General features: G+C 44.7%; 1 protein-coding gene across 1 annotated transcript in view; it reads right to left on the bottom strand.

Annotated features, from left to right (window-relative positions):
- The window catches only part of AMOTL1 (angiomotin like 1), a 232295-nt gene extending 207891 nt beyond the window's left edge, over positions 1-24404 (bottom strand). The window contains exon 1 of the mRNA XM_029602369.1: positions 23619-24404. The gene's annotated coding sequence lies outside the window, so the exon portion shown is untranslated. The remainder of the gene's footprint in view (positions 1-23618) is intronic.
- Between the last annotated feature and the right edge of the window lie 690 nt (positions 24405-25094).

Below are 25094 nucleotides of genomic sequence, written 5' to 3'. Positions count from 1 at the left end.
TTCAAAGAAAGGCTCTCTAGAAGGAAAAAGATAATATACAAATATTCAAATATCTGAGTATCAGAATGTAGCATTTTTCATTCAATGATAAATTCAAAGAAAATGAAGCAGAAGGAATGGGAGGCTGAAAAAAATGTGAGAAAATATTTTTATTCCCCCTGGGCACCTGGAATAGACTTCCAGTGGAGTGGGTGGGGACCTGAATAGTGGCAGAATTCAAGTATGCATGGGAGAAACACAGAAGATGCTAGTGGCAGGAGGAGGGAGAGAGGATACAACAGATTTAGCCCAGCGCGGTAGGCAAACACAAACAGACAAATTGGGTGGTTCTGCCAATATTTATGTTTCTATGTAGAAGCAAACAAAAGGTGTGGAGTAGTCAAGGGTCCCCCACATGCAGATAGAGCAACAACGAGAATGCTGCGGTGTCTGGAGATTTTGAATAAAACAGCATCTGATGACTTTACTATTTGCCATTTATCATGATAACATTTAAAAGTTCATCCCAGTGACGTGTGCGCTCTGTAGAAAGCAGCCTGTCGTTTGAGACCTCTGATTGAGGACTGTCACTACAATGGCTGAGCTACACGAAAGGGAGATTAAAAACGGGGGGGGAGTTAGGTCGGTGTAAATGAAAGGTCATTGAGCTATCGCCCCAGAATATGCCAGTTCTGCCTGGCATCTCTCCCCACCCCCCAAAAAAAATCATACACGTCTATATAACCAGAAGCACTAGACAGATTCCAGACTTGCTCAGAAAAAGGATATAAGTGACAGTAGTCCCTTCAAGACAGGAGACTGCTGGCTGTCGGGGCAAGGCCCAGTGGGTCAAGGAATTTCTTTTTGCATAATTGCCTCAGTTCCTGGTAGACTGCCACAGAACTGTGGCTTCCCCAAGGGTCTGAAAGTCAAGGATCGGGAAAGGAAACAGCTAGCAAGCTGCCATACAGTGCTGACACAAGCTACAAAGCGAAGAAACACAAAGTTGCACAAAACTTGACAAATGTTTTCTTTAAATCCATCATCTGTGATGGCAAAAAAGTGCCTTTCATATGGGAACACATTGAGAGCGTTAATAAAATCCAGATAGAAATAGAGAAATGATGGCAGAAAAGGACCAAACGGTCCATCCATCCAGTCTGCCCCGTAAGCTTATGGTACTTTGTGCTGTGCCGTGTGGGTTACCCTATGCTTAGCTGTTTCACAGACCACAAAAGTCGGGGCCCAATTCCCCGCTACCCCCATGCTTATCAGTTTCCCACATTAGTCCTCGTTGATTGCAGCTGAATTCAATTCCTTGTTAAGCCTTACCCTGTTGGAGTTGCATCAAAGTATCAGTCTTATTGGTTGAGGGTAGTAACTGCCATATCAGCAAGTTGCCCCCATACTTGCTTCCCCAGACTGTAAAAGTCTGGGGCCTTTTGATTTGTGATTATGTCATTTTATTACGTTTTTATCCTTATATATTTATTGATGATGTTATGTTTTTATTATTAGGTATGTAATTTGTACGCCACCTAGAACAGAGGATAAGCAGGTTATATATTTCTAAATAAATAAATAAGTACATAAGGGCACTACTTTTGAGTAGGACTTGATTAAGTTTTCTAGGATTACTCTCGCTCTTTCCCTTTTTGGAGAACCAGTTACATGTTCTTGGAATATCCCCAGTTTCCTCTGATACATGTCACCATGAAAAGTTAAAACAGTAAAGGCCTTTGCAGTTTTTAGACCCTGAGAACTCTTGGATTTTCCTTTTTGTTCGCTGCCTCCGTGGTTGGGATGTCTTTGACTCCATGCAGTATTCTTTCGAAACATCCCAGTGGAGATGTTTGCAGTCTGGGCTGGCCTGGCTGACCCCAGAAAGTCTCAAAACTGGGGATAAGCTCAACCTAGAACAGGGTATGGCAGTTCGGGAAGTATACCCACTTCCACCGAGGCTTACCCCGCCGAGGTTGTTCGTAAGACCTGACTGATTGTGTACTATAGTTGGCTATATCGATATAACGATTATGGCCTTTTCCCCATAATCGATATATCCACTATGGGCTAGGTCTTTATGGAGGGAGCCTTTCCTCATCCTGAATCCACCAGGGCTTTAGCTGTAACCTGAATCAGCTCAACTGAGATCATGAAGTCTGAAAGTCCCTCACGTGGACCCATCCACTAAATTACAGCTTTGCATCTTTGCAAGAGTACGCGATCACTTGCACTCCCACTCTTCCGTGCCAAGTTAGGGGGTAGTCCTTGACAATGTGCTTTTTCACTCCACAATGGGGGGCACTCCCGCGGGACTTGCTCCACTATATCCGTCGTATTTCCCATGCCATGTTGGCTGCTAACCTTCGACAATAAAATAAAATAATAGAAAAAGTTGGACTTGCAGGATCTGTTGCTCCTGAACCATCCCGAATAAAACTAAACATTCCTTGTCTTCTCGTTTATGGATGCGCAGTCCTCTTCTCGTTCAGAATGGCTTTCACCATTTTCTCTGGACCTGATGTTAGACTAAACCATCTACAGTTGCCTTGTTTTGATTTAGATCTCATTTTATGTGTTCTTTGTGTGCTAGGTAGGGAGTGTATTAATAGGAGGAGACCATTTCTGTCTGTCCGGTGCATGTGTAAGTGGCATCATCTGCATATAAATACCGGCAGCTGAGGAAGCGCACAGGGATGGACATACATGTGGAACTGTGAGGAGCGCACAACATGGGAATTTCTGAGTACCCCAAAGTACACTTTTCTGACTTTACTTGCTTGTGAGGCCTGCATATGCCCAGTGCTAGTCCTGAGGACTCTGCCATGCACTGCAGAGGCAGCATTCATAGCCACTAGGTAAGTGTGTGTGGTGGTGAGGGAATTTGCCTGTTAGGGTAGTGGATCCTTGGTCCAGGACGAGGGATGATACCCACCAGCAGTGCCAAGTGTGCTCGTCTCCGGAAGGTGGAAATGTACTTCAGCACAGTGAAGAAAAGTTCCAGGCGAGGGGTCCGAGGCAGGCGGCAAGCAACAAAGTCCGAGTTCCAGGCGAGGGGTCCGAGGCAGGCGGCAGGCAACAAAGTCCGAGTTCCAGGCGAGGGGTCCGAGGCAGGCGGCAGGCAACAAAGTCCGAGTTCCAGGCGAGGGGTCCGAGGCAGGCGGCAGGCAACAAAGTCCGAGTTCCAGGCGAGGGGTCTGAGGCAGGCGGCAGGCAACAAAGTCCGAGTTCCAGGCGAGGGGTCCGAGTTCCAATCCGAGTCAAGCCAGAAGACAGGGAATCCAGAAGAAGACAAGCAGGTAACCACTGGAACCTTGTTGCAAAGGCGTCTTCCTGTCTTTAGGGAGAGGTTTAAATCTCCCTGGCTGATGATGTCATCTTCCAGGGCCGGCCTGGTTTTCGTGCTGCTGCCCCTTTAAGAGGCGGGGTTTGCCGCGTCTTCCCCGACGCTACTCCCCGACCTCCAGAAGCTGTTGTGCTGCGGCCCGTGCACTGCTGGCTGCCCTGATTGGGACCCTGTGCCGGCAGCATAAAGAAGGTAGGGGGGCCTGGCCACGGGTAAGTGCGGCCGGGAACCATAACATTGCCTCCACATGTAAGTGGCACCTTCAGGTTGGATTCAGCAGACACAGGCACTGGGTTATGAAAGGAGTTTGTAGTCTGGGGTCCCATATTGAGCAGTATCACTGAGATAGATGTGTGACAGAAGGAAGAGGATAGGCTGTAACCAGGGAGAAAAAAAACCCAAAAACCTCCTAGCGGCATTGAATAAAGGCCTCTGGTTCCTCAGCTTCCCTTCCCATCCCATCCATATCTCATAAATGACAATGAGCAGGTTCAGACAGGTCGTGTGTGTGTGTGTGTGAAATCTCATATGGCTCAGTGAAAAATATCTGAAACAAATGGCCTTTAAGTAAAACAGGAAAGGGATAGAGGAACTCTTAGCCACAAGGTGTGTGATCAGAGAAACTAAAGAATGAAAGAAATATTACTCCCAATAATAAAGCTAATCCCAGAAGGCTCTCCCTGCATATTAATAACACAGAATATGATAGTAACCAAGGCCCATCTAGTCTGCCCAAGTTATTTCCTAGTGCATGCATGCATGCAGTTGGTCACAAAAAGATGCAGAGGGATTCTATAAATCCCTTCATGGATTAAGCAGAAAACAAAACTATGGAGTGTAGGGATAAAATAGAAATTGCAAATAATGTTTCTGCTTTAACACTTACGGTGGCAACGCCACTTGAAGATAATAACCAAACCGGGATGCTTCATGCAAACAAGAGGCACAAAGAGGTTTGTATAACACAGGAGGGGGCAAAGGAAAAAATTGGCCAATGGTAGAGTTAAGATACCATGACTAGATGCAATTTATCCAAGATATTATGAATGAAGTAATGGCGTTACTGGGGTATTTAATAACATATATATATGTACCATACATATATTCACATACATACACTCAAACATATATATATACCCTTTTTGACTAAGATTGTGTAAATTGAGTGATGAGCTGAGGTTGGTCCCTTCCTGGCTTCTAGTTGAGGCTGAGAACCTGTGTAATAATATTTATTTATTTAGATATGTTATATATAGTTGTTCCATGTAATGATCACATATGTAACAGTTGTAATTATTAATCAACAAATCTTGACGGTTTATATAGGCAGTATTCAAAAGCAGAGCTTAACACATCTCAAATGAAATGACATGTTCCAATGCATATCACATTGCTTACTAAAGATCTAAGACTTAAGGCAAGAGTTTTATGATCTCTCATTCTTCCTCGTGCTTCAATAAATATCTCTCGTCTATCTTGTTATTGTAGTTGTTTACATTCTGCTGATCTCAAGTTAGCTTATATGCATTTTTGAATAGCCATGTTTTTAGTTTCCATTTAAATCTCTTTCTATCTGGTATCACACGTAACAGCTCGGGTAGAGAATTCCAAAGCTTTGGATCTGCTATTGAAAACACACGATCTTTTACTTGAGTCAGATGTGCATTGTTGTAATGCCACACCGATCATAGCAGTGTTTACTAGGATGAATGATTTTAAATATTAACATTAATACTTTGTAATATCCTACCATGCCCTCCCCCTCCGATGGGGGACAGGAGTAGCAACATGAAACCGTTTGTACCCTTACCAAACTGGCAGGATTGAATCTTCAGTAAATACATTTTGTAAAAAAAAAAAAAGGACTCAGACTTGTAAAGTACCCTGTCTTATGTGGCAGGAGAGCTAGACTCTGGTTCATGATCCTCCCTCCTGTGACAGGATCACAGCTCTCTCTGACTGCCTTCCTTTCTGGAAGCCAACAGGGGATGCTCCTGAAGGGGAGATCATGGGAGGAAAGTTACTCATAATACAAATGAAATTTTGTATTACAGAAAACAAATATTGTGCATCAGATCTGCAGGATGAGAAAGGGATAATAGTAACAAGTGTTCCCTGTATATGAGATCACTCTGCAGCTGGCATTTTACCTGCAACCTAAATGAGTTTCAAATTGCACAATGAAAGGGATTTGAGAGTTTGATATTTGATTTTACCTTCCTCCTGGATGAAGTAGTGTGGTTGCAGTGTTAGTCCACTTGAATGCACAGAAATAAAGGTTAACAAATAAAATAAAAAAAGATATATATCAGGTGATACCTTTCTATTGGATTAATGCATTTCTTGACTAGCTTTCCAGAGTGAAAACTCTCTTTAGATCAGAATTCAAATTCAACCCTGAAGAAGAGACTTTGTTCTCCAGAGTTGTCAAGAAATGAATTAAGATAAAGCCAATAAAAAGATAACACTTGATATATATTTTTTGTTTTTATTTTTAAACTTTTATGTATTTATCTGCCATTATTTACTATGTTACTATGTATTGTTCAGTCATTGGATGGTTATTTTATTGCTATTGTAATTTTATTGTTATAACCCACTTTGCACAGGTTTAAGAAAAAGCAGAATATACATCTGTAAATTAAATAAAAAATGTAGTTGATTAAAAAATAAGCATTAAATGATCAGGTTCATGTTGTGCTCTTGTTGCCAGCTAGTGCTAAGTAGCACCCTTTTATAGTATAAGATCAGATGATGTTTCTCATAGCACACTAACTTATATTACAAGTCAGAAACAGGTCAGTGTAACTGTAAAGCTATTATTTCCTTTTCTAGAGAGGTGATAATAATTCTTTGCAGGAATTTTCTAGTATATAATGCCCTGTCAGCTTCCATTAAGAAAGTTTACTTCACATGTCAAAACTCTATTCAATGCATAATTTAGTTCTTCAACTTTGCCCAGGCCTTCTTTAGCGTATCCGGGCCCCCTTAAATATTTTACAGAAGGGTTCATTGCTAATCCACGCTCCTTTTTAAAGTGCTATTCTTGAAATGCAATCCATAACCACAATTCGTGCAGGTGGGTGGAAGAGAGGCTTCAAAGAGGATCACTGAGGTCCTATGGCAATGCTGGGGAAACTCAAGAACTGGAGAGTACCAAATGTATTCTCAGCTTGGGGTTTGGAGTAAGCCTTCACTACCAGGAGACCTGACCCAGAAAGCTGCTCTAAGCCCCTGCGTTAGAAGTTCACTCTCATCGTCCGATGCTTGGCCTTGGCGGCTCTCCATGGCAAGCTTACGCCCCAGGACCCAATGATGAGTTTAACCATAGGCATTCCCACGTCATTTTAGCCTACAGCAGCCTCCTCCTGCAGGGAATCTGTAAACTCTAGCCTTATCTTCTTGGCGTGACTGCCACTTACTGGCAACTCGTAGGTAAGATCATGGACAAGTTGGAATAACGAGAGCAAATGTGTAACAAAGGTGTTCACAGCGTTCACAAAAGAATCCAAAATGGGAATCCGCTAACACAGCTGTGCTTGCAGCTGTATGGCAAAGAACAAGCTTCAGAGCCCGGGCTGAGGCTCTCAGAACCAAACGGGTTTTAATTCTCGCTCTGCCTCTGACTTTTCTGGGCAAGTGATTTTCTCTTTCTATGCCTGGGAATAAGTGAAATTGAATAAATGCTTATATGATAAACTTGGCTGAACAGGATGATGTTACAATTACCATGGGCATGATTTGCTAATGGTTTTCTCCAGGTCTATTCTATTGGGAAAACCTTGGATAATGGAGGCCTAGCACTTGTCTGTAAAAAAGCATCCATCAATAAATCTGCCCTACCATTTGAAAAGTACCAAACATTATTATACCTTACACGTCAGCTTTGATTTTAGTTATATTGTTTATATTAGATGTTTGCATTAACAATCATTAAGCTAAATGGTTTTAGATTGCACACATGCACTGTGCTCTGGATTAAATCGATTCACCTTTTATTAACCCTAGTTGCACAATTCCAACTATCTGTGTAGAAGAATCTAGCTACCAAATGCTCAGTGATGTTCAAACGCACTGCATGTAAAATCATGGCTGCCCGGCCATTTTGCCATTGGTGACGATTATAGTATTCATCAGGTCCCATAAGACGTGTGCTCAGCAAAAAGCAGGCAGAAGAAGAAAGCATCGTCCTCAGCACATCTGGTTTTCCTATTCCCCTCCTCACCCTCCCTCCCTCTTCTTTTTCTCTTTTAGCAATCTGACCTGTTTCATTGCTGGCCAGAAACTCTGTGAAGCAGAGGCTTGAGTGCTGCTAGCTGGGAGCTCTCCCAACCAAAGTTGAGGTTAGAACAGAAAAAAAGAAAGTCTAGGATTGTGTGGCAAATTAAAAGCACATGTTTTATGGTAATTTTCCAAAACCAAGAGGGGAGGAGTATTGGTTGCTTGCCACGCCCACAACCCCTAGTTACTTGTATACATCTTCCAGGCTGTTTCCCCCTATACAGTCTATGGCACCCTCTCTGCTCCACTCCTGAATGCTCTCTCCCCATACGTTTGCTCTTACTACTACTATAGTGCCACGAGATATATGCAGAGCTGTACAATTACATAGAAGACTTTCTACACTCCACCATGCTCTCTCCCCCTACAGTCTCATACCCCCTCCACCCCTCAAGCTTTTTCTTTGCTCACTCCACCCCTCCGCCTGCACTCTTTGCCCCCTTTATCTGTCTCCCCACTCCCTACACTCTTCATACCCTTTCTTCTATCTGCACTTTGTGTACCACAGGACTGCTGACATGGCAGACTGCAGTGAGGAGTCAGAAGAGAGGCAGTGGGGCAGGTAAGTGCAGAGTGGTAGCAATGGAAGGGGCCACACACGCAGACCAATGCAATATCGACACACTAAATATATGCGTCCAAATTGGACGCACTTTTTTTTTAACGCACACACAATCACGTCTCCTGGGGATAGATGCCGAATGTCCTTTAAAAGTGTTTATTACAGTGGAGACGTATAAAAATGCCCTTGCGCGCGCATGTTATAAAATCGGGCATCCATATGTGCACGCCGGATAGCGCACACACATGGACGCCCGCACGTACATTTGAAAATTTACCCCATTCATTTAATGTATGGGTGCTTGCCAAGTACTTGTGACTTGATTGGCCACTGTTGGACACAGGATACTGGGCTTGATGGTCCCTTGGTCTGACCCAGTATGGCATATCTTATGTACCTTATTCCAAAAAGCCAATACTGGCTATTTCTTACATACCCTCTGCACCTCCAGGTAATTCCCAAGGAGATCCAACAATGCAGCCAGACCAAGGCCAGTTTAAGATATTTTGGGGCTCAATGCAACACCCAGATTTGGAGGTCTCTATGTACACACAGACCGAGATCAGTGTTACACATGGATTCCTGCAAAAAGTGATGTTAAACAAAACTATCAAAGATGTAGCTAGCGGAAATACATTGAATATATGAGCATGTATCATGATAATTCCTGCCACACTCAGCAATCTCCTTCATCCCACTTTTTGTGGCAAATAAAATTAAAATTTCATCCCTCATTTGGCAGGTCCTTCCTCTTTCAGCCATCCTCTCCCCACTTTTTGATTAAAGAAATAGAAAATCTCCTCCCTCACCTTGCAATGCACTTCAGCTCTTCTCCTTGGTAAGCATGGCCATTTTCAGCACCCTGTTCCTGCTACAGGGCAGCAAAACTCGCTACCCTTTTTTTACGCTTTGCAGAATGGAAGTGAAGCAGCACAGCAAAGAAAGTATTTGGTTTTTTTAGAACCCAACAGGGCAGAAGTAGCAGGTTAACAGCGACACGGACAAAGGAGACTCCAAAGTTGTTGAATCTCACTGCTGCTCCATGGCGGAGAAACACTAAAGAACAATCAGCTAGCTCAAGGCCCACAGGAATGGCAAGGCCCAATGCAGTTACAGTGTTTGCTATAGCCTTAAACTAGCCCTGAGCCCAGGGCTGGTGCTTCCATAAGGCAAACTAGGCAGTTACATAGATCACCAAGATTGGGGGGGGGGGGGGGGGCACAGCAAAATCCTGCCAGTGTGATATCTAGAGGGGGTGCTCAACCACAGCCAATACCATCAAAGAAGGGAATGCTGTGTGGAGCCACTGCCACCAGTTGTTAAGTTGGTTGGAAGGGAGGAATGAAAAAAAGGTTTGTCTAGGGCACCAAATATACTTGCATTGGCCCTGCCTGAGCCAGACTGAGGTCTCCTGTGAAAGACTGCTGCAGTCACTCAAGGCTGTAGAAAATCTGCATCCAACCATCCCCTAATACTCGCTAGTCTTACTGTTATGATATCGAGGTGTTTGGTGGATTCTTAGAGGCAACAGTGATAGTGACTCCCACGGGGAGGAGCCCCGTAGGGAACTCTAGCACCAGGCTAGACTCAGATGCACAAACACAGAGAATATATCTTTATTATGCAGCTTGTATGGTTCACCAGAGGTGGCAGTAGAGAGTGGATTAGATAGTAACGGTCTGTGATCCTCGGCGGAGGAGACCCGTCCCACAATGGTGGTATAAGGCCCCAATGCAGATATCCAGTGAGGCGCTGTAGGAGAGACAGACTGGAAGATGTTATACACACTCCCTTGTAGCTGAGTAGATAGAATTTCCAATAAGCAGTAGAGAGAAGATAGGTAGCAACAGTCTGTGATCCTCGGCAGAGGAGTCCCGTTCCACAATGGTGGTGGAGGGCCCAATGCAGACAGACAACAAGGAGCTGTAGATGAACAGACTCGGAGAAGTAGTACTCACTCTCTGTAGCTGATAGGTAGTGTTCCAGCAGGTAGAAGAATTGGTAGCAGGCACCAGGATAGACATACAGGTCCTCAAGGAGCGAGTACCTGGATTTAGGATAGGCACCTGGAAATAAGCAAAGGGCCCCCGAGGAGTGGGTACCCAAGTTAGTAGAACTCCGGAGGGTGAAGATAGCTTCCGGCAGAGCAGCTTCAGACCGGAATGAATCCGATCCGTTGCTAACTCGGTGAGAGTCGGCAAATGGGCAACCTTTGTAGTCGGAAGCAGTGACGTCACTTGAGGGGGATGCCCCCGAGGTATGCACCAATATTGCTATAAGACGTGAGGAGTGCATGCGCGCGCCCTAGGAGGCCTCAGGATATCATGGCGGGACGCCACGCCAAAGCCGCTCCAGGGACACCGGAGGGTGCGTCAAGGAGACGCTACAGATGCCATTCTCCCGAGGCTGGTGGAGAAGGCTGAAATAGAGGTGAGGCATGTCAGGCGAAGCCGTCTGAGACTGAGGGACGCAACAGTACCCCCCTTCAAAGGACCTCCTCCAGACCCCCTACCTGGTCTTGGTTTCCGAGTATGTGAACGATGATACTGGTTCAGCAACTCTTTGTCCAAAATGTTAGACAAAGGTTCCCACAAGTTATTTTCTGGTCCATAGCCCTCCCAAGACAGGAGGTATTCCCATACTCTGCCTCTCTTCCTTACATCAAGTATAGAGTCTACTTTGTACTCAATGTCCTCTTCTGCATCAACAGGAGGGGGATCTGGTGTCTTGGTGCTGAATTTGTTGAGAATAAGCGGTTTCAGTAATGAGACGTGAAACGCGTTATGGATCTTCATTGCTGGAGGAAGTTTGAGTCTGTAGGATAATTGCCCAGACGTCGGAGGATGGGAAAAGTCCTACATAGCGTGGAGTGAAGTGAGCAGATGGCAACTTCAATCTGAGGTGCCTTGCCGTGATGAATATCATAGTCTCGTTTTGCTCGAATACCAGCTTTGATGAGCATCTCCTTTGTCTTTTCCAAAGTTGTTGAATCTCATCGGCAGTGGCTTGTGCTGCTGGAGATGACACTGAAAGCAGAAGTGGCAAAGGTGGTGAAGGTAGTCGTCCATATACCACTTCAAATGGTGTTGATCCAGTAGATGTTGCTGGATGAGTGTTGATGGAAAACTCGGCCCACGGTAGAAGTTCAGCCCAGTCATTCTGGTGTGAAGAGACATAGGCTCTGAGGAACTGTTTGAGGGTACGGTTCATCCTCTCAGTTTGGCCGTTGGATTGCGGATGGTAAGATGAAGTGAAGTCGAAAGTGATAGCAAACTTCTTGCAAAGAGCCTTCCAGAATTTGGCTGTGAATTGTATGCCTCTGTCTGAGACGATGTGCTTCGGTATTCCGTGCAGGTGGAATATGTGGCTGATGAAAAGTTTTGCAAGTTCACTGGCAGATGGTAAGCCAGGAGTGAGCCATCTTTGAGAATCTGTCCACCGTTACCCAGATAGTGTTTTTGCCCCTGGAGAGGGGTAAGTCCACCATGAAGTCCGTGGCGATGTGAGTCCAGGGCTCATCCGGTATGGGTAAAGGTTGTAGCTGACCCCAAGGATGTCTGGGCAGATGTTTTTGTCTGGCACAGTTGGTACAGGCCACTACATAAGCAAAGGCGTCTTCTCTCATAGACGGCCACCAGTAGAATTTTTGCAGCTTTGCCAGGGTTCTCCGTTGACCGGGATGTCCAGCCAGTTTAGAGTCATGAGCCCATGCTAGTACTTTCTTCCGGAGATTGATAGGCACAATCATTTTGCCAGCAGGTACTGGGTGAGTAGCTGATAGAATGACTCTCTCAGGTTCAATGATGTGCTGCGGAGCATCAGGCACATCTTCAGATAAGAAGGCGCGAGATAGGGCATCCGCTCTGACGTTTTTATCTCCAGGTCAGTACTTCAAGATGAAATCAAACCTGTTAAAGAACAGGGACCACCTCACCTGTCTATGGTTGAGGCGCTGGGCGTGACGAAGGTATTCTAGGTTTTTATGGTCAGAAAAAACCATTATCTGGTGTTGAGTACCCTCGAGCCAGGGTATCCACTCTTCGAACGACATCTTTATTGCCAACAATTCTTTATCTCTGATTCCATAGTTCCTCTTAGCCAGTGTGAATCGTCTGGAGAAGAAGGAACATGGCCACAGGATTTTGGAGTCACTGGTTTGACTTAATACATCTCCTACGCCAACATCAGAGGCATCCACCTCGACAATAAAGGGGCGGGTAGGATCCGGGTGATGGAGACATGGCTTGCTTGAGAAAGTGTCCTTCAGCTTTTGGAAAGCGGTGACAGCCTCTATAGATCAATTGGCAACATTGGCACCTTCTTTGTCAGAGCTGTTAAAAGGCACAGTCAGTGAGGAGTAATTCTTAATGAAGGTTCTATAGTAATTTGTAAATCCCAGAAACCTTCTGAGAACCTTTAGACCAGTAGGTTGGGACCATTTCTGAATGCTCTCCAGCTTTTGTGGGTCCATCTGGAACCCCTTGTTAGACACTATGTATCCTAGGAATGGTACAGACTCCTTATGGAATTTGCATTTGGACAGCTTAGCGTATAGACAGTTCTCCCACAGTCTTTGTAACACCCTCTTGACATCCATAATGTGGGTATTCAGATCTTGAGAGAAGATCGGGATGTCATCCAAATAGACAACGACACATTGGTAGAGTAGGTCGTGCAGGATGTCGTTCATCATGTTTTGGAAGACAGCTGGGGCATTGCATAAGCCGAAGGGCATCATCATCAAATACTCAAAGTGTCCGTCCCTGGTGTTAAAAGCTGTCTTCCATTTGACCCCTGAACGAATGCGGACAAGGTTATATGCTCCTTTAAGATCCAGCTTGGAGAAGATCTTAGCCCCCTGTAGGCGGTAAAACAGCTCTGAGATGAGTGGTAAGGGATAGCGGTCTTTGACCGTGATCTCGTTTAGACCACGATAATCAATGCATGGACATAGGGCTCCATCCTTCTTTCCCAGAAAGAAAAACCCTGCTCCTGCAAGAGACTTGGATGGCCTTACGAAACCATTTTGCAGATTTTCTTGGATTTTTCAGACATTGTTTTATTTTCCACCACCGAGAGGGGGTAAACTCTTCCCTTAGGTGGTTCGGTATTCAGTTTCCAATTGATCACACAGTCATAAGATCTGTGTGGGGGGAAGTATATCAGTGGCTTCTTTGAAACGATACGTATTGGGGTGGTAACCCAGGCATCAATGGAGTCGTAGGCATACAGGGTAATGGTGAAACTTCCTTCAGACATTTGCCATGACAATCTGGGCCCCAAAGTGAAAGCTCCAGAGTAGCCCAGCTGAATTGAGGCATGTGCTTTTGTAGCCATGGTAACCTGAGTACTACGGGGTGCATAGTCTTTTCTAGCACGAAGAAGGAAATGGATTCCCTATGAAGAACTCCAGTCCTTAAACTGACCGGTTTCATTTGTAGGGTTACTTCACCCAGTAAGGGCTGCCCATGGATAGAGGATAACAGAAGTGGAGGCTTCATAGTCATAGTGGGGATATGCAGATGTTCCACTAGACGTCTCAGTATAAAATTCCCTCCTGCCCCGGAGTTCACTAGGGCAAGAGTGTGGAATTCAAGAGGTCCGTTTATCAAGGAGAATGGCAGAGAGAGTGGAGGAGAAAGTGCAGTTAGACCTAAGAAGAGTCCTCCCACAGGACTTAGGTCTGACCGTTTCCCGGACAGATAGGGCATGTTTGTACCGCATGGCCTGCTCGACCACAATACATGCAGAGGCCTAATCTTCTCCGCGTTCTTCTCTCCTTAGAAGTCAGGTGACTACGGCCTAGTTGCATAGGTTCTTCTTCGCCAGCAACCGATTTAGACTGAATAGGCTTAGGTATAGTTTTGACTCAGAGTTCTCCCTGGCTAGATCTCTTGGAACCTTTACCCTCTTGAAACTTATCCCGAAGTCGTTGGTCAATTCTTGTGGCTAACTTCATCAGGTCCTCCAAGGTCTCAGGCATTTCTCAAGCCGCTAATTCATCTTTCAGCTGGGAGTTCAGGCCTTCAAAGAAAAGTGTCTTCAGGCATCTCGAGTCCCAATTCAACTCTGAAGCCAAAGTCTTAAACTCGATGGCGAAGTCTGGTAAAGGTTTATTACTTTGCTGTAGATGAACCAAAGTAGATCCTGTGGTTGTGTACCTGGCAGGGTCATCAAATACAGATTTGAACAGTTCCAAAAATCCAGCAAGGTCCTTCAGGATAGGGTCATCTCGCTCCCACAGTGGAGAAGCCCAAGCTAGTGCTCTTCTGTCCAGATAAGACAGGATATACGTGGTCTTGGCATAAGCTGTGGGAAAATTATTAGGTTGAAGTGCAAAATGCATACAGCATTGGTTGAGGAATCCCCTGCATTTCCAGGCTTCCCCTGAGAAGTGAATAGGAGCGGAGAGGGGTACAACTGTTTTAACCATCACTTCTGGCGGTATTTCTTCTTTACCTGAGGTAGTAGAAGCATTCATCTGTGAGTGCAGTAGATTAAAGGCCACAATCAAGCTATCCAGCGAGTTCTGTTGTTCGGTGATTCGCTGGGCCAGGCCTAGAATGGCCTGCAACGCGATGAGCTGAGATGAATCCATGGAGTTAGCATGCTGTTATGATATCGAGGTGTTTGGTGGATTCTTAGGGGCAACAGTGATAGTGACTCCCACGGGGATGAGCCCCATAGGGAACTGTAGCACCAGGCTAGACTCAGATGCACAAACACAGAGAATATATCTTTATTATGCAACTTGTATGGTTCACCAGAGGTGGCAGTAGAGAGTGGATTAGATAGTAACAGTTTGTGATCCTCGGAGGAGGAGACCCGTCCCACAATGGTGGTATAAGGCCCCAATGCAGATATCCAGTGAGGTGCTGTAGGAGAGACAGACTGGCAGATGTAATACACACTCCCTTGTAGCTGAGTAGATAGAGTTCCCAATAAGCAGTAGAGAAAGGATAGGTAGCAACAGTCTGTGATCCTCGGCAGAGGAGTCCCATTCCACAATGGTGGTGGAGGGCCCGATGCAGATAGACAACGAGGAGCTGTAGATGAACAGACTGGGAGAAGTAGTACTCACTCTCTGTAGCTGTTAGGTAGTGTTTCAGCAGGTAGAAGAATTGGTAGCAGGCACCAGGATCTCAAGGAGCGAGTATCTGGATTTAGGATAGGCACCTGGAAATAAGCAAAGGGCCCCCGAGAAGTGGTTACCCAAGTTAGTAGAACCCCGGAGGGTGAAGTAACTTCCAGCAGCAGCAGAAGCGGCAGAGCAGCTTCAGACCGGAACAAATCCAATCTGTTGCTAACTCGGCAGAGTCAGCAAATGGGCAACCTTTGTAGTCGGAAGCAGTGACGTCATTCGAGGGGGACGCCCCTGAGGTACGCGCCAACTCTGTTATAAGACATGAGGCGTGCGCGCGTGCCCTAGGAAGCCTCAGGACAACATGGCGGGACACCGTGCCAAAGCCGCTCTGGGGATGCCGGAGGGTGCGGCATGGAGACGCTACGGACACCATTCTCCCGAAGCTGGTGGAGAAGGCTGAAATAGAGGTGAGGCATGTCGGGCGAAGCCGTCTGAGACCGACCGACGCAACACTTACCATCCAATAATAACCCTTTAGATCTATTGTTATCCCTAAGAGTAAAAGGAAATAGATCTACTTTATGAGATCTGCCATGTTCTTGTGACCTATACTAGCCATTGTTAGAGACAGGATACTGATCCAACTTGGTATTTCGTAGAGTGACCCATTCAGTATTCTTGTATAATCCAAGAATTACATTCCAACATATCATCTTCAGTGATGATTACGGAAAGCTCACTACTCCAGTATGCTGCCAAAGCTTTTAAGATATGGTAAGATGTTATCAAGTGAAGGAATTTATGTAAAGAAGATGAAGTATATTTGCCTTTTTGGAAAACATGTAGTAATCTCTGAAAGCTTCCAGAAGAATAGTAATCTAAAGAAGGTGCAAATGTGGCATTTATGAAACTGTCAAGTTGTAAGTAATAGAGAAACCCTTTGCTGCAGCCCCATATTCTCTTTAAAATAGGTGTTTTATCTTGAGATTAACAAAGGCCAAGAATGCCCAATGTCCTGACCTCACCGGTCTTTTAAAAATCTCATACTCTCTCCCAGGAGTAAACAAGGGATTGCCAATCACGGGCAGGCATAAATACCTATCCCATCTGAGACCCATTAGCTTTCCAAAACATTTTCCAGACAAATTGCATAGAAAATGTTAATAGAGATGACCTCAAATAGTCAGGTAAACTGTTCCTTCCAATATGTAGTACATATCGTAGATCCAAAGGATGTACCATGGCCCTCTCTACTAGATCAGAAAAAACATTGGTATCCCACAATCGGTCTCCCAAGAAATGAAGCAGATATGCCAAAAAGAAAAACTAAAAGATGAAAAGCTCAAGCTACCTTCACCCCTATGGACACAAAGCTTATCTACCAGCATTCTTACTTTTTTCCCTCTGGAAATAAAATGAGAGCAAATCTTATTCATTAAATGACAGTCCCATCACTCACCCCAACTCCAGCAAAGCTCTCCCGATGTGGCAGGAAACTCTGCGGTGGCGCTACAGCCCCAGTCTCTGATGCGGCTCTGACACTGCCAAGCACATCACTGCCATGCTGCTCATACCTGAGGACCCACAGGATCCCCCTGCCTGAACCTGACCACTCTTGCTAGCTGCCTGCCCCGATATTGGCCTGTCTCTGTGAGTCTGCTGCCTGCACTGATCCCGGTGAGCTTCTGGACTTTAGTTATCTTCACCACCCTAGGGACCTGCCTAAGTCCTGCTGGCTGCCAAAACCCAAGGGCTCAACCTGCAGGGGAGGTGGTTGGTAAAGGTGAAGCTCCAGACTGTCACCAGCTCCCAGTGTAGGCCTCATGAGTTCACCCTCGAGACTGAATCATTTACACTGCAGCACAAAGAGCTCACACACCCACTATCCTTCACGCGGTCTAATTGGAAGCATTTCGAAAAATGGATCGTTTTTATGTGCGTTATTCTACCTGTTCATGAGACGGGCAAAGCCACCCAACTCAGAGATTTCTGTTTAAATTCTTTAATAATGAATGGAATATTGTAACGTTCAGGACAACCGTGGGAAGTCCCGAGACTGGCTGCACCTATCCTGAGCATCGCCAACTTTTTCAGCAGAATGCTGTCGACCTCCCCCGATGCCGTCTGCCTCTGGGACCTCCTAGGTGCATGTGCGTGTGGCGCGGTGCCTTATCAAGGTGCCACAGCGGGAAACTTCAAACTAGCACTCTCTGAATGACATCAGTGGGGCTGGATTCTTAAGCTTTTACCATGCTCCAGTTCGGCATCTCAGCAACAAGTCCTCCTGCTTTGTGCAGTGCATGTTGCTACGACCGGAAGCCTCGTTTCAGTCTGCCCCGTTGCAGACTGCCTTGCTCCAACCTGCCTTTCTCCAGTTTGCCTTGCTTAGCGTGTCTTACTCCAGCCTGCCTTACCCGGTCTGTCTTGTCCAGCCTTTCTCGTCCCAGCCTGTTTCGTCACTACTTCCTGCCTTGCCCTGTCCCAGTCCTACTCTTGCCTGCCTGGTATTGATCTCTGCCACAAATCTGGACTACTCTTTTGCCTGCCGCCTGGTACTGACCTCTGCCTCAAACCCCGACTATGCCTTGCTTGCACCTACCCAGACCCTTGGCCTTAACTTGATAACTCTCTACTTGCCACCTGCCCTGGCCTCAGCTTGTCTTTGGACATTCCTTCTCTGACCACCTACAGGAACACTCACCTAAGTTCTGCTGGCCCCTGGAACCCAAGGCTCAACCTACGGGGAATGGGGCTAGTACAGGGGAAAGTGTTCGCCAGCTGTCACATGGGCCTAGTAGGTTCACCTCCTAGGCTGCATCAACCACACCACAGCACAAGGGCTCCATTAGAAATATTCTGGTCATACCCAGGTAATTAATGTGCGTCATAGCCCACTTCAAAGGGAAATTCAATCACTTCCCTCGAAGCATTCTCAGATTATCTAGAACCCCAGATTTTTACAAGTTTAATTTTAATCCTGATATCTGACCATATTCCTTGAATAGGTTCAATATTAAAGGGGGATTCACTGTTGCATCTAGGAGCAAAAGCAGAATAACATCTGCAAACAAAAATGGCATTCCACCCTATCACTGCCCGTGCCTCTTCTGAGGTATTCAATAAGACCTCCAAGTGATATGGCTCCATTGATAAAATTAATAATAAAGGGCAAAGGCAGGACTCTGCCAAGGGACAGAAGAACCATGGATGATGTTGAGGCAAGCAGAAGCAGTCGAAGATAGGCTCAGATCAGGGCAGGCGGCGTTCAAGGAAATCTAGTAACAGGCAGTGGTTAGTGGCAAGCAACTTTCAAGGAGAGTCCAGACGACAGGCCAAGGTCAAAGCCGAGAACCCGTCCATGGGAAGGTGGGATGGGTAGGCAGGACAAGGTGAGGAGCATCACAGGAGGACAGACAAGACGAGATGCATGAGAAGAGAGAGTGTGTTGGCAGTGTCGGAGTGAGGCTGTTGGGGCCTGGCCCGTTGGGTGAGTGCAGCAATTCTCGAGAGGAGCCTGTGAACTGCCAAATGCAACAAGTGAATATGGCATGTGCAAAAATTTGGACATCCTTTCAGTTGATTCAATACTACTTTTTTTTAGAAAAGGTTTTTAATAAGGCTCAAAAAGTTGGACTTCTTAGTCCTTCAATTAGTCAAAAGAAGACAATTCCATGGCTGAACAAATACTCTGACCCTTCTAATCCTCATTGTGATTACTATTCTTTCAATAATCATGAGCTCTTCTAAACTAATGTGCCTTCAGACCTGATCAGCTGTGCCATGGGAAAGTCTGATGCTCAGATCCAGGCCAGTACCTGGGCTCTGCTCTCAGCATCTCGCAGCACCAAGAGACACTGGCAGTGGCTCTTAAACATGTAGGAGCTCTTTTCTGAGAACGTGTAATCATGGGCCCTGGAGAGTGGTAATTAATGGGCAGCATGCAGGGAACTGATAACTGGGCGCTGCTTTGTGCAACACACATTGACCATAGCACCTTTTCATCTTTCCCCTCTGGAGCCTTCTTTGAGTCCTTCCAGCCTCTATTTTATATACCCAAGCTGAGATGGGGACAGTGTGTACTGAGTAATACATGTGACTCACTCTGAGTGACGGGAGCAGCAAAAGTGGAGGAGCTCTGGCAGGCACCCGCTGTAGCCAAGGTAACCAACCAAGACAACTGCCCCCACCACACTGATGTCTCCCTCTCTTCTCCTGCACTTGTATAGAGAGGAAGCTGGTTCATTGTGACGAGTTCATGTGTTTCTCTGCCTCCTCTCTGTTTTAAAATTTGGAAGAGAGACTGGCAAAAAAAAGGAGTCCACAGATCACTGCAAATGTGACCCTGTTGAAAAGTTTAGCTGACACTGGAATAGTTGTCCACAGGTCCCTAGCAAAGTGTTGCTTACACAACAATGATCTGTTTGGGAGGGGTGTCAGGAAAACTTTTCTACAACCTCATCACAAAAAATCATCATCTAAAGTATGCAAATCAAAACACTGATATATCAGAAACTTTTTGGAACAAAGTGCGAATGAAAATTGAACTTTTTGACCACAACCACACAAGATACTGTAATGTCTATTTATTAACAATGTTTCTTGAAAGTTGAAGTTGCTAACTGGAAGTATTTAGAGATTTTTTTTTAAAGCCTTCCTGTGCTTTGTAAGAGTTAATTATAGGCATCTTCATTTTACAAAGCTCAAACAGTTGCTTAGCAGTGTTTCCCAACCTTTTCAAGCCCAAACAAAAATGTGGTTTGGAACACCAAACTCCTTGGAGCAGGCAGTGCAGACATAGAGGGCTCATATGGTAAAAGAAGATCTAGGGAACAATTACAAGTCCCACCAGTTTCTCTTTCAAATTTTAAAACAAAAGGAGAGGAGGGGGGGAGGGGAGAGGTGGAGACATATATGAACTATTCATAATGGACCAGTCCCCCTTTATACAAATGCAGAAGGGAAAAGTAGGTATGGTACGGGCAACCAAATCAGTTCTTTTTTTTGCTATTGCATGTGACTGCTACAGTTCCTCCATTTGCTGCTTCTCCCAACACTCGGTGAGTCACATCCAGTGCTCGGTGCATTCTGGGGATGAGACAGAGTTTGAAAGGATCCAAAAGAGGAGGTTCAGGAGGAGGAAAAGAAGGTGCTGTGTGACTGCACATGACTGCCCAGGGCCTGGCTAGCCATGTCCTCCATGCTTCCCATGAATTCCCATACTGCAAGGCTCAGGCTGTAGCTAGGAATGAGAGAGGCATGCTTGGCTACACTTGATCTCAGAAAGGAGCTCCTGCATGTTTAAGAACCACCACCAGTGTCTCTTGTTGCTGCAAGGTGCTGAGAAAAGAATCCAGATGCTGGTCTGGATTTGAGCATCAGACAGTAGTGACTTTTTCACTGTAAACCTGATCAAGGCTGATGGCACACATAGATGAGTTTAGGGGTATTATTTGTACCCTCTGTGATTTCAGATATTGGAGCACTTTTTTTTTCTCTTTTTTCAGTTATGCAGTATAGATGTCATTCCTTACCTAACACATTATGGGCCGGATTTTAAAAGGGTTACGCGGGCCTATTTTAAAAAGGCCCGGCGACGCATGTAAAGCCCCGGGACACATGTAACAACCGAGGCTTTACAAAAGGGGTGGTCCGGGGGCAGGGCCAGAGGCCTCCGACAGAGCGGCCATTGATGCTCTGTTGGAGGACCACGTGCCGGCAGGCTGCCGGCGCGCGCAACTTGCGTCTGCCCAGAGGCAGGCGCAAAAGGTAAGAAACATTTTTTGGGGGGGGGGGGGGTTAGAGCAGGGCTAGGGGGGGAAAGGTTAGGGGAAGGGATGGAAAGGTCAGGTTAGAGGGAAGTTCCCTTCCAGGCCACTCTGATTTCGGAGCGGCCTGGGAGGGAACGGGGGAAGGCAGTGCGGCTCGGCGCACGCAAGTTATAAAATCAGGCGAATATGTGCGCAAGCCGGGTAGCGCGCGCACATGTAGGCCGCATGCGCTCCTTTTAAAATCTACCCCTATATTTCAAGGAAGATCTGTGATGATGAAAGTCCTGCATCAGGCTTGCCAAGAGAATAGCAAGTAGGCTGCTCATTAAAAATCTTAAGAATATGTATATGCAGTCTTTGACTGGGGTAATAATGTCTCTGAATGGGTTAATTTGGTACATACCTTAATAGGAGTGAACCTCACTTGAAAGCCAGGGTATTTTGACTATGATTTCAATCACTCAAGTTTACTGATAATGCCCTTCTTTATACTTGCATTGTGCCACAAAGAGCTTCCTTCCGAGGTTCGTAAGATGTAATATGCACAGGCAACATGTAGATGTGCCTGAAAATTCTTTTTAATCAAGGCAGTGGCATCCAATGCAATTGAGACTATTTCTGCATCTTTCTGATACTTGAGGATCTTCTCTCTCTCTCTCTCTCCATACAGTCCACAGAATAGTCGCTTGGTACTGACACTTATATTAGCAATGCCCACTATATCCGATTTTCTTGCATGACATTTTTTTTATCCATTAGGATGGGGATGTCCCAGGTGATCACTTCTTCATGCTCCATAGTTCTCGCAGGGTCGTGTTTCCAATGCTTTTCTGGTACAGTGATGTTGTAGTGTTTACACAATTTCTAGTGAATGAGGCATGCCACTTTCTTATGCCTTTCTGTATACAGGCCTTTCGACATCACCACAGCATCCAGCAATGAGGTGTATAGCTGTTTCTAGTTCTGTTGTATAGAATCTGCATTTAAATATGTTTACCATTTTTTCTATGCTGGCTGTAAACCATCTTGACCCTAATACACTATCTACTTCTCCTAAACCATTTCTGAGCCCAATCTTGATCCACAAGGGGTTTCTGAAGTAACTCTGTATTTCCCACTATATTTGTGCTTTTGCCACTTGATTTCCCTTACCTGCTGTTCAGATTCTTTAGAGAATTTTTTTCTTTCATTTTGCACAGTCCATTGCTTCTTTCTCAACATTTGCCGGTAAATTCTCTCTCATTCCTTCAACTTGCTGAAACGATTGTTCAAGCTTATGGAAACCAGTTTTAGCCATTTACTTTTCATACATCAGTACTTTTTGAGTATTAGGATTGTTGATGTTGTTAGGTATGCTTGAAGGTCTATAATAAATAGCAGTTCCATATATATGTATAATCTATTTCTGTAAGGCCCAACCTACAGCTCTTGGAACGCACAAGCTCAGCATACACTAATGCTTATAGATTACATGATGCACATGAAGCTTTCTTGTTCTTCCATTCAACTGTTTAAGGTCATTAGCAAGCCAGTCTACTATTCCAAAACTTTAGGAAAGTGCAGGAACTGATTGATGGCCTGTATCTTATTTTGTGTTGTTACAGCACTTTTCAAAATCCATAGACCTGTTTGTCTAGATTTGTGTCTGGTTTTGTTTCTCCCCTTCCCCCCCAAAAAAAGTTAACCTAAATCTATATATAAAAAAATCAACAGCCCCTTCCCACTCCAGTAGACAAAGAGAACTCACGGGACCTAGGATCTGATAGACTTCCCAGAGCCCACCAACCCCTATAGTTCTCATACCCACCTCTCCCACATATATTCAACATTATACAAAGTACTAGGTAGAACACAACTCTGATCCCAGCACCTCTCTTAGAACTCAGACTGTGGTACTCTAAAAAGACATCTTGTGTCTTGGACGACCTGGCACACTGACAATGCTCATGGCCAGATTATATTGCTACAGAATTGTCATGCAGCTGAGTATGTTTTATTGTTTATATCTAATTATCACCAGGATGACTTTGAGTCCCGTCTGATGACCTGGAGACTTGAACAAAAAGCAAATTTGTCTCTGAATGGATGATGCAACAATATGAATAAAAGGAAAAAGAAAAGAAATCACAATAAAAGAAAAAAAAAACATTAGCCAGATGAACATAGTAAAAAGGAGACTTCTGCAGGTTTGTAAGATGCCTTCATCTGTTGTGTAAGGTACTGCAGGGGCCCTGTGACTATAATCAGCTTCCAAAAATACCATGAAAATCATGACTTAGAAAGTCAATTACTCTTTTGGGAGGAATGAGACGCCAAATATGAACTGAACAAAAAATTCAGCCGACTCTAGTTTCAAATATGATCAGTTTCCCATTATCTATAACTCTGAGTCAGGAAGGATACAGCAGAGCATAAAAGAACTCTGTTTTAACTCTCTTGATTTGTCTATAGCTTTCTTATGCTGTAATTTCTGTGAGATACCTTGAAAAAATAAACTTTCTGTTCATGGTAGTAGACTTCCCCAAGTGATGAGCAGCATTATTATACATACTTTGCCCCTAAAGTAATAGAGCCGCAAAATTAAGGTGCGTAGCCTACCTTCCTCTGCTGGGGCCGATGCCAGTGCCCTATGTGCTCTATTTTTATCCAGCTATTTTTGCAGCTGATTTTAAGCAATTTGGGGATCAGTTCTGACACGAAGCCTCTGATATTTGGACCTTTTGCCTTCTCTGGCAAGCCTATAATCATAAATTATTTCTTCTTCTCTGATTCTCCATGACCTCTTTCTTGCTGAGGACATTTTTAAACTTTCACAGCACTCCAATCTCATTCATCGCTATGGTAAGTGCATCCTCTGCTCTCTTTTCTCCATTTTGTCAATATATTCTTATTGCTCTCTGACCATTAAAACAAGCTTAGCTACTTTTTCCATCATAATTTCAAGTTTGGCGCCAAAACGTTTGAAGCTGGTTTCTCCATTACCTCACAGATAGTGTTACATAGTAATATAGTAAATGTCCGCAGAAAAAGAACCAGTCTGCCAGAAGACTGGTGGTTGATGCTGAGGTGAGCAAAGTGCTTGAGCAATCCTCTTCCCCTGACTGTATGTCCTCCGAGGAGTCCAGCGATCCTCTTTCTCTGACTGTATGTCCTCTGTGACGTCCTGTTTATCCACTTTCTTTCCACTCTGCTTGGGCTTCAGGAATTGTTCTGCTCATTTAACCTGGATATATCTTTTAACAACTTCTTTTGCCATCACAAACTGATAGAATTGATACATTTTCACCGGTAATAATATTAAGCAGTTCGGGGAGCTCTACAGAAACACATCCCCTCTGATCACTGCATCACCTGATCCATCACACAATGTCTACTTGAGCTAGTGACAGTGATAATTTTAAAATGAAATTTCAAAGTGACAATGAAATGTCAGAATCTGTAGCCAATAGCCAATACCAGTAAATGCACTGAGCAATGCATTATGACTTCACTTTTACCCAAACTCCTTTGTGACAGAAAACACAAGGAATAAAAATGGTGATTCACAGGGAAAACAGAAAATGACACCTAAAAGTCCTTTTGATGCAGAGATATCAGAAAATCAGAAACCATAAAAACAAAAAAATTGCAAGTAAGCCAACAAGTTGCATTAAACTTTTTAATGTTTTAACATTTCCTTTAAATCTGCTCTTCAGCTGTTCATGCTACACTTATCTTTTATTTGCCTACAGAGAGATCTGTACATATCAGTGCCCAAATCTGGATTATAAATAATAGCAATGGCTAACTTGAATTTTCAAAAACTTTAAGAACTAATATCTCTTTAGGAATACAAATAAGTGAAGGTGTACTTTAATAACTTTGCTTTAATTACCAACTATCTTAATAATCACAATAAAAGAATGTGATTGGTTCTTGTACTCCTGCATTCACACAGTGCCACTACTCCCTAGGCACAAGATTGTGAGCTGCAAGAGGGTGGCAGAGGGGGGAAGTACAGTACTAATGTGTTTATGTTGGGAAGAAGTGGGGTGGTTGAAGGGCAGATATGATATCTTTCCTTCAGTACTTTTA

This window comes from Rhinatrema bivittatum, chromosome 5, assembly GCF_901001135.1.
Source record: "Rhinatrema bivittatum chromosome 5, aRhiBiv1.1, whole genome shotgun sequence".
In the NCBI taxonomy this organism is placed as follows: domain Eukaryota; kingdom Metazoa; phylum Chordata; class Amphibia; order Gymnophiona; family Rhinatrematidae; genus Rhinatrema; species Rhinatrema bivittatum.
This window is presented reverse-complemented; position numbering and strand designations above follow the sequence as displayed.